This window comes from Rhinolophus hipposideros (assembly GCF_964194185.1).
Source record: "Rhinolophus hipposideros genome assembly, chromosome: 14".
NCBI lineage: Eukaryota > Metazoa > Chordata > Mammalia > Chiroptera > Rhinolophidae > Rhinolophus > Rhinolophus hipposideros.
The window spans coordinates 65,364,087-65,377,694 of NC_138060.1; the positions used below are offsets into that span (position 1 = coordinate 65,364,087).

Consider the following 13,608-nt stretch of genomic DNA (forward strand, 5'->3'; position numbering starts at 1 on the left):
ACAAGACAAAGATGCCATTGCTCTTGCTATTTCTATTAAACACTGCAGCTGCAGTTCCAGAAAGGGCAAATAGGCAAGGAAATGAAATAAAATGCATCCAAATTGAATGAAGAAGTAAACCTATCTCAATTTGCAGATGACATGATATTCTATACAGAAAATCCTATGGAATCCACTAAATGAACTATGAGATCTAATTGATAAATTCAGCAAAATTATAGGATATAAGATCAATATGTAAAAAATAATTCATATTTTATACACCAGTAATGAACAATGTGAAAATGAAATAAACAAGTCCATTAAACATAAAATCACATCAAAAATAAAATATTTAGGAATAATCTTACTAAAAGAAGTACTCAATTTCTACACAGAAAATTTCAAAACACTATTGAAACAATTAAAGAAGACATACATAAATGGAACATCCCATGTTCATGGATTAGAAGACAATATTAAAACAGAAATAGTCCAAATTTATCTACAGATTCTATACAATTCCCTATTAAAATTCTAGCTAATTTTATTGCAGAAATTAATATGTTAGTGCTAAAATTCAGATCATGCAAAGGACTCCAAATAGCTAAAATAATCTTGAAGAAAAAGAACAATGTCAGAGTATTCCATCAAATACCCAGAATATATCAAGAACTCTTACTCAATAAAAAGCAGTTAAAAAAATGGGCAAAGGATCTGAACAGACATTTCTCCAAAGAACTTGTACAAGTGGACAACGAGAGCTTGAAAAGATGCTCAAATGAACAGTGATTAGGGAAATGCAAATCAAAACCATCATGAGATACTACTTCAGATCCACTGACATGACTATAAAAAGACTATATAAAAAGGCAATAACAAGTGTTGGCAAGAATATGAAGAGGTAAGAACCCTCATACATTGCCGATGGGAATGCAAAATGGTGCAGCCACTTTGAAAAGCAGTTTATTGCTCATTCTCCAAACACTTCATCATAAAGTTTCCTTATTACCCAGTAATTCCAATCCCAGTTATATACCCAGGAGAAATAAAACATGTTGACACAAAAACATGTACACAAATGTTCATAACAACATTATTCATAATAGTAAAAAATACTGAAATGCTGCTAATATCCATCAGATGATGAATGAATAAACAATCTGTTGTATATCCATGTAATGATGTATTATGTATCCATAAACAGGAATGGATTACTGATACTTCCTACAACATAGATGGACCTTGAAGCATCATGGTATGTGAAAACCAGCCGTGAAACTCTACATATTACATTATTCTATTTATGTAAAATGCCCAAACCCATAGAGGCAGAGTAGAGATCTGCGGTTTTCAGGGGCTGAGGGAGAACAAAATGTGCCATGGCTAGTAATGGACACAGGATTTCTCTTTGGTTTTGAAAACATTCTAGAACTGAATAATGGTGATGGTTGTACAAGCTTGTGAATATTCTAAAAACCACTGAATTGTAAACTGTAAAAAGGTCAAGTTTATGGTTTATGAATAGTATCTAAATTGAAAAAAAGATTCACAAACATATTTTATGAAGATATCAGTGCGATGTGTGGGTTGGCCTGCAGAAAGAAGAAGGGCTGTGTGAGAGGAATACAAGATTTGGAACCAAGACACTGGTGGGAGAACACAGGAGCTGAATCTGGCAACTGGTAAAGAGCACTACTTAGAAATTCAACAGTAAGTTGATGCAAAATAGAAGGCAAATAAATACAGGAAAACATCACAACGACCAAAAAAAAAAAAAAAAAAAAAAAAGAAGAAGAAGAAGAAGAAGAAGAGAAAAGCAAAATAATTCCTAAAGACTGCCCTGAAGCAAATATATTGTGGAATACCTTTCAGTTAATTCCCAGGTAGGAGCAATTGATCTCAGCTGTCAAATACATGTCTCCTCTCTTTGAACAGAGTGCAATCCCTAACATGCACTCCACGCTGGCTGTTAACTGCCCAGGCCAGATGAGAACCAGACGTTTCCAGCACTGATAAGTGTGGGCTATCCATGATCATTTTGTCCTATTCATACAGCTACATCTTAAGTGTCAAAATCTGAAAACACCTGATAGCTCTGAGCATGGAATGAATGTAAAGGCCATGGCAGCACTCCGGAAATGGTGCTATAAAGGCCTTCTACCCGCACACCAGGAGCTAAAAGGAAGGTTCTCACACCCGCCTTATGAATTTCCCGATCTTTTTAGAACACCAGTTATGCCTCTAGATGCTGTTAATGAATAAATAAATAACTGCATATATTTCCCCATTGGCCATTCATTTTTTGTTTTTGTTTTTTTACAGAATTTTGATGTTTCTGAAACATACAATCTCAACAGATTATCACACACCAATGCAATGGTCAGAAGCCACACACCACAGATGACAACCCAGAATGTCCTGCTGTTTCCTCACTTCAGTTAAATGAATATTCCGGGAATGTGAAGTGTGATGTGACACATTATCTGTTGGGTCAGATCACAGGATATGATAAAGCTGACTCTTTGCCTCCATTACTTTCCTAATTACCAAGGCCAATAGTGTTTCCTCTGAATTATGTTGTGAATTCAAGCGAGGAGATGTTAAGTGTCTTGCTCATAAGTGATGTGACACCCCTTCTCTCCCTTCGGTCCATCTTTAATCATAATCACTGTCAAGGATCATGTAAAATTCAAAAAAGTACTAATAGAATCTGGCTCTAAACGGTGTAGATTAATAATCCAACTACTATTTTCCAATGAGATATTTATAATATGCAATTAATTTCTTTTTTTAAATATACTAACACACTTCAGTAACAGGGAAAATTGGACATGAGTAAGCTACAAAATTCTTACATAAGCCATAAAACATGTAATTTGATGTGAACAATGAAATTAACAAGTGTATAAATCCGAACTCTTGAAGAAAATATTTTGTACAAGAAATTTTCCACTATACATAGTGGCTCCCAACTCCCCATTACACTGTGACGAGCAGCTCATGTCACCAGATGATATTATCTTGAATAGCCCATCAAAAGATACATGGACTAAATATATTGCGTGCATCTCAGTATGTACTCGATTAATAGGAAATATAAATAATACCCAATTAAAGGTGCCATAATCTATTTTAAAAAGGAAAAATCTAAAGGTGATACTTTATTGTTATATAAAATACACTTTTCACACAATATTCCAAGGATCCACTGTACTCTGAAAACTAGCTGGAATTCTTTCCTTCCTGTATTGCAAATCGGGTAGTGTGACACTTGAGCTATGGATTCAGCTGAAGGGAGCTGAGAGCAGATAGAGGGGAGTCCTACTCAGGCTTGCTTGTCTTGGGACACTTCCCAGAGGGTCCCTGCTAGGCTGAATTGAGGGGCCACTAGGACTCAGAAACCTTCAGCTTGGAGCCGTCCTTTGCACCAGTGCTGAAAGAATTGGCTGAGCTGTCCAAATGCCCTGGTGCCAAAGATCTGTGGATGAGTCAACCTTAGCAATGGGAGACAGGAAGTCGAGTGGTAGGGAAAACAGCAAGGATCAACGTGTTCCAACTAACAAAGCACTAGATAAAATGCATATCCCCGCAAGTAAATCGTTTTGCAATAAAAAATATTGATATATGCTACAACATGGGTGAACCTTGAAAATACCATGTTAATTGAAAGAAGTCGGTCACAAAAGGTAAGGAACGTATTGCTGATTCCACTTACATGAAATGTGTAGAATCAGCAAATCTATAGAGACAGGAAATAGGTTAGTGGTTGCCTAGGACTGGGGGGGGGAGGGGATAGTGAATGGGGAAAAGCAGTGGTTCTTTATGAGTGCAAGGTATTTTTTTGAGGGGGTGGGGGGTGTAAAAATATTCTAAAATTGATTGTGGTGATGAATATAATTATTCACTCAGTGAATATACTAAAAAGCATTAAGTTGCACACTTTAAACAGATGAATTATATTCCAATAAATCTGTTATTTTTTAAGATAAGACCATGGATTTATGGCATGATTCTTCCACTTGGGAGCTCGGGAATAATGAGAAAGTTACATCAATTCACAGTATTTAAACTTTATAGTATTGCAGAGTAGTTTTTATATATGTAAGGCATTTAGGACAATGTCTCACACAACAGCTCTGAGCCATGGCCCAGCTGACCAAAACATGTGAGTCCAGGTTGGCTCCTGAAAGCTGATGGCTGCCACTGGATGTGACATACGATACAGCAAAAGGGCAGGTCGTCGTTCAAAATCCCATTCACATTTTTATTCTTCAGTATCAATGGAGCCCATACTTTCTGCTTTCTCAATCCAGCACATACTGAGATTGCTAGGGACGAACAGAACCCTAGATGGAAGCTTAGGAATGAGACAGCCAGCATTTCACCAGACGCTCCCTTTATGGGACAAAGTGACTAATATGTCCCCAGCATCTACAGTGGGCACAAGTGGTAGGATCTTTGCCTTTTGTACTCTTCCAACAAGAAAATGGATGGAGATGAAGGAACCCTACATGGAAGCAGAAGCTACTTATAATGACCTGGCTCTCGGATCTCCAAGCAGGAGAAGCAATCTGAGAAAATAGGACTGCATTTCAAAAATAAGTGCTGCGATCACTTTACTTAAGGTACACCAATGAATTCAAACCCAGACTTCCCCATAACATAAGTCTGTTACTTTTAAATTACGTAACCAAACTACTCGATGGTTTACAAAGTAAATGTTAATAGTCCCTTCCTTCACCTTGCTTACCCCCTAACATTACTTTCAAAGGACAATATTAATAGGAGTGAGTTCAATTCCAATTGTGACAATAAAATATACACACGCTAGTGTGATTAATAACTAGTGGCCCCACCTGTATCATTTTCAGACTACAGTTTGATGATATTGATGATTTCTGTCACGTAGATTGCCAATCTGTGTAAACTAGAAGTGAATTTGAAAATTTAGAGATCATCAAACACCGTAGAGATATTTTTCCTTTTACGCAAAGTCAGCCTGAATCACACGTTTGGTGGCCTAAGGTACACAACCAGTACCGTTTCCCCAAAAATAAGACCTAGCCAGACCATCAGCTCAAATGAGTCTTTTGGAGCAAAAATTAATGTTATGTTATATAAGACCCGGTCTCATATCATAGTAAAATAAGACTGGGTCTTATATTAATGTTTGCTCCAAAAGATGCATTTGAGCCGATGGTCCGGCTAGGTCTTATTTTCTGGGGAACACGGTAGACGTGTTTTAGAAGCACCAAGTGGGTGCCAGCATGAAGTCTAATCTTCTCTCCTTTCATACCACACAAAGTCTGATGTGCTGGGAGAGCGTCCCGGCGTCAGGCACACGGATGGCACGCGGCTGCTGTGACGACTCTATTATCCCCTAAATGACTTGTCTCCTCTGCTGTGATTACGATTTCTGCTCAAGGCTGATAATCAAATTTCTTTCAAATCCAAAGGAATAAAACACAAGGTGAAGCTGTTAAAAAACAGCTATCAACAAAAAGGTCAAGGCCTCTGGCATGAAAAAGAATTATTCTCTGGTCTGCGATCAGACTCACTCTTGATATAGAGCAGAACCATTTACAGGCACTTTAAAAAAAAAAAAAAAACTAGTAGTAAAGCATATTACAAGCTTTCTTAATTCAATTTTCTCTGGCATTTATTGTGTTTTATAAAATATCTAAATGCCAACCAGATTTATAAAAATGTATTTATAATTTAATAAATGGTTAAAACAGATTATTCAGGAGCAGATACCATGCAGACCATAGTAATCTAAATTAATATGGATTTTTGTTTTCCTCCTGATCACAAAGGTAATTAGTGTTGCTTACAAAGTTTTTTATTCTACAGTAATGGGCACAAAAAATACATTTGTGTGTTTCTGAGATTTCCATATTACTGCCGTAAATGTTTAGTATCAGAACACTTGGTGGATTTATACAGCATTTCAATTTGCAACGGATTCAATGAAGGGTCAAGGACATATGAAGGATGGCTTAGACCAAATCCGGATTTGAGGAATAACACCGATGATACTTTGAAAATGATTATCCACCAACTCGTTACTGCCTGCAGGTGAACCAGGCCCCTATTTGAAAGCCAGCAACTGGGCAAGGCTTCATGCGAGTTTCAGATTTCTCTGATAGAACATTGTATTTAAAAAAAGGACAAGGTTCACTGACTAAATATACTCTGATCCTCTCTCTGGGGAAAATGGAAAGAGCAAACAGTAATAAATGAGAATGTTAGTTCCACAATTTGGGATCAAAATAAACATCTCCTTGCTATAATTTTCAAGGCTGCTGGTTTTAAGGAAGAGAAGTATGGTTTAAATTAAAAACTGTAAAACTTCCCAAATAATTCTGACGCCTATTTTGAGAACTTGGTCAAACAAATCTGCCCTGTGTTTCCAGGCACTGATCCTCTTTCTGTCGCCACAGTTTTGCCTGTTCCAGACTGTCATATAGGAGGACTCATGCCTCACGCCGCGTGTTCAGACTGGCTTCTGTCACTTGGTCATATGCATCTAAGGTTCCCCCATGCTTTTCTGTGGCTTGATAGTTCATTTCTCTTTAGTTTTGAATAATGTTCCATCCTCTGAATGGACCACAGTCTACGTATCCATTCACCTACCGAAGGACATCTTGGTTGCTTCCACGTTTGGGCAACGGTGAATAAGGCCGCTATGAACATCCCTGCGCAGGTTTTTGAGTGACATACGCTTTTAAGACCTTTGGTAAATACTAAGAAGCATGGTTGCTAGATTACTAGCTTTTTAAATATGAACGCAAAAGGATTTGAAATTCATTCTCCATTAAGTTCTATAGGAGAAAGAGACAGAGGGACAGAGAGACAAAAACACAGACAGACAGAGGGACAGGAGAAAGGAGGGTAGCAGACAGAGGGACGAGAAGAACAAATTTTTAAATTCCCACTTGTTTCAAGCGCACACAGGAAGTAATTAGGAAACTGCTTTCTCAGAATGCAAGGTTAATTAGATAATTACTTGAGTTGAACAATAGTCATAGATGAGGTACTGCATATTAAAAAAATTAATATATTAATTCTAAGCACAGGGACAGAAGCCAGGTTTGAAAATAAGTCTGCTCAACACCAATGAAAAGCCTCAGACTATATTTCATTTTGACTGACAAAATGGAGACATCCCTGTCAGAGAAAGTTAAAATTACACACTTGTAACTATTGTCAAATATAAAATGGGATATATATTTAAATGCGGTTTATTACTAATTATATTATCTTTTAAAATTCAGGTAAATGCATTCGTCGTTCCACTTAATAGTTCATTCATCCAGCATTTACTCAGCGTTCCCTTTGTGCCGAGCACTGTTCTAGATGCTAAGGACACATCCTTGCATGTGAGTCAAACACCCCTGGTCTCATGAAGCTCAAGTTCATGTGGAGACAGCTTGGGAATACCAGTAAAAAGTAAGGAAAGCACACAGTAATTTAGAAGTCCAAAACACCTTGGGGAGTATTAACTGCATAGGGTGAAACTGGACAGAGGGTCAAGGTAGTTGTAATTTTATATAAGTGGGTCAGGGTAGATAGACTTAGAAGGCATTTAATTGTTGTCTTGCATGTTTTTTTGTTTTGTTTTGTTTGTTTTTGTTTTTTTTTCTTTTTTTGTTTTTTGTTTTTTAAATTGCATTTTTAAAAAATGGCAACATAAAATCTTAACTAAATTTTCAAAATGCTTTGCAATTTTTAAAGTTATGGTTAAACACCTGGGTGTTTATTAGGTTGGTGCAAAAGTAATTGCGGTTTAAAAGGTTAAAAATAATTGCAAAAACTGCAATTATGTTTGCACCAACCTAATAACATCATCTGACAATATTCTGCAATCTGATTTTTACAAATGATTTGATTTCTTTCTGATGGAAATTTAAAAATAAAACTAGAGGAAGTCTGTCCTACATTCTTTTTAGACATAAATTACCAAGCATTATGGGTATTCTGAGAGTTGTAAATAATATAAGTTATTTGTTATCTCACATCAAATATGAAAAAAAAACTCTCAATAAAGAATCCACTGAAAGATATTACAGCTGAGATTTAAAGCACTCGTAAACTGAATTTACATTGTGATTTAAATCTACATTTTGTCAACAGGATCCTTAGGTTGTGAGAATTATCATAAAAGTTCTCTAAAATTCCCAAATGCATTCAAAATGAAAATAATGCCTACTATCAAAGCGATGAGGAAATACCTAATTTTTATTTCATGATTCTCCTATGTAAACTTTTTCTATTCCACTCAATTTTGTTTAGGAAACACACGCACATGCATACACACACACCCCCCGAAGTGACACAGTTTAAAATAAACTCAACAGAACTTCTCAACACTGAAGCAAAGATTTTCCAAGAGAATATAAAAGGTTAATTTTCCCTTAAAGTCTCATTTCCTCTTCAATGGAATTATAGGTTTTTAGGACAAAAGGTGGTAACAAACCAAACACCCTTGTGCAGACACTACCCGTGAGCTGCAGCATTTAGGGACCACTTTCCTTTTCTTCCTCCCTTTGTCCTATAAAATCTCAAAGCTAGTGTGGACATTTCTATGGGACTAAACTTTGTCATGGGAATTTGGTGACACTGATTTAGGGCCCCTCATACAAATTCTTCTTCCCAGGCAGAACCATTTACACTTGGTTTCCTCCTGTTAGTCTTCAAATATTTCTCATTTCTAAACGATGGTAAATCAAAGTGGTGTCGGCATTATTTTTTACACACTTTAATACTCTTCAATAACTTCCACAGAAGGAATTAGAGACGGTATATTCTTAAACATCTGAATAAGAACACTGCAGTGCTGTGTAGACTGAAAAGTCACCCTTCTCTGCCCTTCCTTTGCCAGGTAACTTTGCAGGTCCTCCGATCACCCTTCAAACAGGGAAGTCTAGTTCTCTAACCCTTACATCTCCGCTGGCATCGTGACTAGTTCGGGCAATAAAACGTGGTGGAAGCACCACTGCATTGCATACAAGGCATCCCAAGTCTTGCATTTGGAGTCTTACCTTGCTTCCTCCACATGAATAAGCCAGAATAACTGTCTAGGTGACAAGAGACGTGTGTCTCAGCTGCCTCCCCTAACTGACGCCAGTCAAACCTGGACCTAGAGCTAGCTGAGCAGCACTGCATCCAAAACCAGAGGAAACACCAGTTGAGTTCAGCCCGAATTGCTGATCCCCAGAATTGTAGGCTAAATGAATGGTCATTGGCTGAGGCCACAAAGTTCCGGGGTTTGTAAGACAGAAATAGATAACAGCACAAACTCAAGACTGAGAGTACTGCCTAGACTTTCAATGAATCATTATTAAACCAGATTACGGAATTAAAATTTATTTTTGTAAAGATGTCAAAATGAAACTGTTTAAATAAATGGCTACGCCTGTTTCCTTGAAAGAGATATACTTACAAATGTATAAAGAAATAAAACACTACTGCTAGTAAATACTAAGCCAACACATATATCATGCTTCAAGAAGCTGTGGTATACCTACCCAGTGGAATACTACCAGGCCATAAGAAAAGGTGCAACAGTGCCATTTGCAACAACATGGATGGATCTTGAGAGCATCATGCTAAGTGAAATAAGTCAGATGGAAAAGTGGAGAACCATATGATTTTACTCGCGTGGTATAAAAAATTAAAAGCAACAAATGAACAAGCAAAACAAACAAATAAATAAGTGGACTCATAGATACAGCAGAACGATGGCTCCCAGAGGTGAAGGGGGACAGAGGAGGACAAAGAGGAGAGAGGGCGTCACATCTATGGTGATGGAGGAGACGGCATTCTGAGTGGTGAACATGCAATGCAGTACACGGATATCCCCCTACAAAGTTGTCCAGCTGAAACTTATATAATGCTGTTAACCAATGTTACCCCAATAAATGTACTAACAATAATAATTAATAACAATAAGAGTACTATCACAACGACCCTGTGAAGGAAGTGCTATGTTATTCTCATGTGACACAGAAAGTACGTAATGTGCCAAAAGGCACACAGCTTGCAAGTGGTAAATCCAAGCAATAAACACTAGTCCATTCTGCCTCAACAATAATGTTAACAATAATAAAATCACAATGTATCGGTCTCTCTCATTATAATACTCTGCTGCCAAAATATGTGGGTAGATAATAAGGGCTACAGTAGTGAAAATACAAGTATCAGTTTTGAAAAGTGAGATAGAGAATCAGCATTTATGAGGCAGTTTGTTTTAAACTAATTGTGCGACTGATAGTTTACTATTTTTGTCAAAGTCAATAAAATTTACACCTCAAAACAAAGCAATTCGATCAAATAAGATCACTTAAATCCAGAAGAAATTGAGGAATCTCTAAATACTTTATCGTTAAAAACTTTGGAGAACTAATCCCTTAGTGTGATAGTAGCTGATATCCTATGGTGAAATGTGGGATAAACGGAAAAGAAGCTGAGGGTCTAGTTAACAATCATGATTAAAAATTCACACTGAGCCGCTGTAATTGTAACACCCATTTTTTTCCTTCAATTACCCAGAGGAGGAGGGGATAGGCAGTGGTGACTAGTCTAATTGTATGTCAAAAATGATTGATCAATTTCAAATTATGCTAAATTTTGGAGATAAGTTCTTGACCAGTGAGAGGCCTTTTGGATGAGTTGGACTTTCTCCATAAGATTCACTGAGAATTTATTGAATGCCTATGCTCTGTATTCAGTGTTGGGGAAGTTAACAAGTTCTTCCAACATACTCTTTGGAACCAAGAAAAGTCTAATGTAGTTAGGTACAGGGAAGGATTAAATGTGTATAAAATACAAGCAGAGGAATAGGAGAGAATGAAAATCCTCATGTTTGCCATGGTGGAGTCTCGCTATCTCAGTGAGCAGGGACGCAGGCATCCACAAATACAGCCACGGCGTGAGTCAGGACAATCTACATAGAAAGTTCTATTCTTCAATAAATGCAGCTAAATATGAGACAGTGATTGAAGTTGACAGCGTAAGACTTTCATAGAAATAAGTCACAAATCATGACAAAATTCCATTAGTGTCTTGAGTTTTTCTTTGGAAAATCTGGTCTTTTTAAGAACAACAAACTCCATGAAACTTAGATTTGGAGTTTCTGTTCAAAGGAAAATGAGTTGTTTTCTCCAGTCTCATCTACGTGAAGTCAGAAGTGTTAATGCCTATTCCCTGGCCAGCTCCCAAGGCGTGGCTGTCATGCCAGTGACCTCACCTGCAGTGCTGTTGCCATCAATACACCGACATCTGACGTGGCTCTACACCTGGGCAGCCCGGCTCGCCTCTGCCTCTTCAGCCATTTCTTCCCAGTTCTGATTCAACACCTGACCTCAGCCACACTGAGCGTTTTCATCTTCCTGGTTGCTCCACCCATGTGCTCAGCTACCTGGGTTTCCTATGAAGTCTACCTGTCTCTGTTCTACACTTTCTGGTATCCATGTCACCATGACTGATTAGCCTGGTAACTGCAACCATGGGACCTATGATTTGTACTCAGCAAACATGCTACCAGTATAAATGAGACGATGAAAATGGCACCAAATCATTTCCATAAAACACAATTCAATGTGACGACACTCAAGTCTCAATGTACCAAGACTGGATTAAACAGTTTCTCAAAATTACTACGCAGATTTTCAAGGTCCTGCTGGATTCCTCTTCCTGCGCTGTGACCCAGAAGCCCTCCTATGTATGAGCCAGGACAATCCTAGGGGTCCCCTCCTTTGTGGCCTTGGTTTTGTGGTCACTGTTCTATGTTGCCTGCTGTTCACTATCTAAAAAGTGCACTCTCATGCTTCCCCCAATTCTCGTTGTTGTATTAGGTGTGATGGTAAATCCTGGCCCGGCCACTCCACCACGTGAGACGAGCACGTTCCAAGACGTCCCAAAGCACCTGGCCCAGAGGTCCTGCTGCAGCAGAGGCACCAGTAATGTAAAACGACACTCATGATGAAAGCCCTGAAACTGCACTGCAAAGTCTCCAGGCGAGGTGGATTTAAATTTACAACCGTCAAACATCCAGACAGAACTGCTTTGTAATGGAATATTTTTTAATAAGCTATTCAGCGTCTATTGTGGCAACTTGTACATCAATGACAATTTTTATAATGGCAGGAAGTAGAAGAAAATTAGAAAGAGGCCCAAAATGGATGAGAGTAGCAAGAGGTCCTTAATTATTAGTTTGGTCTTCATTTTTTCTTTTCCTTTACATTTCCACAGGGTGAGAGGCACTGGTGGAAGGTGGGCAGAGAATCCCACGTGGGCTTGAAAGGATCCAAAAGACCATCGTAATTGGTTCAGTGTTCCTCCACTACAATACATGTCCCATAAATTCTGACTTAAAGCAGATACCTTCACGCCTTGCTTTCCTTATTAACAACAACCTTTAAGGAGCACCATAAATGTGCCAGGAACCATGCTACGTGCTTTATGTATAATATCCAATTAACCAATCCACCATCTCTGTGATGTAGGTGCAACTATAATCCCATTTCACACATGAGAAAAGCAGGCACAGGAAAGCTAGGGAGGGCACTTGCCTAGTTTATCTCTATGCGATGAACATAGACCCACCACGCATCCATCTTTCTATAAAGGCCCCACATGGCATTTGATCAACTCAGGTTCTAGGGGACCTGCTTTCCCAGTCCCCTCCCCCCTGCACACCACTTTCTCCATGCTGCTTCTGTCTCCCCTTGTCCTGTCTCTGGATAAGTTATGCTTCCAACCCGGTTCCACAGAGGATCTGAGTCAGTGTAACGTGAACTGTCTGCACGTTCAGATAATCCAGAGAGAAGCCTCATTGAATCTGTGTCTGCCAGTGGCCACCGGCCCTGCTGAGATCCTAGCTTCACCCTGGGCCTTCTTCCCCAGGACTTTCACTCTGTCCACCTGTTTCCTCTGCACTCGTGTTCTTCCCCTCCACCGCCCCCCCCCACACACACACACACCAGGAGTGATCATTTCTGGTAGAATCTGTGCTAACTGCTATCTCCCTTACCTCTGCAATCTTTGTCCAGTTTTACTTCTCTGACCTACGAACGCACAGGATGAAATGTCAAATTTTACCCACACACAAAAAAGATGTCTTTGGACTATTCCCTATCAATTTGGAGAAATTTTACCCAAAATAAGCTTGCACTCAGTTAAAAGTGGACAAAAGTTAATCATCCTCTTTCGTTTTTCATCTTTATGCTGGAAATAGCTTATAATTTACCATATCATATAGTATAATGTAAGTATTATGTATTTTATTATATAAATTATAATAAAAGCTACTTAAAACTAGAATGTATTATCCTATAAAGTAATGGATTCCTTTTTGAGTGTATGTTTTGCAAGCCCTTCTCAGGAATATGAAGCTAGCTCTTCTCAGGTGTATTCACTGGGTAAGGGGTTGGATTAAATGATTCTTAAACTCTTTCCAGCGGCAGGAAGGGTCTGGGTACCTACTACCTCACTAATTACCTTTCATACTTGGACATACTGCACCCATTGAACTCCATTCCTCACCATTTCCAGGTCCTCACCACATTCCCTCCATTATGAATAAACTTCAATTACTTCAGACTAATATAAACTACTTTCCCT

General features: G+C 38.4%; 1 protein-coding gene across 4 annotated transcripts in view; it reads right to left on the minus strand.

Moving 5' to 3' along the window:
- Positions 1–13,608, minus strand: part of CNTN4 (contactin 4) — a 783,747-nt gene that overhangs the window by 600,200 nt on the left and 169,939 nt on the right. The window lies entirely within an intron of this gene.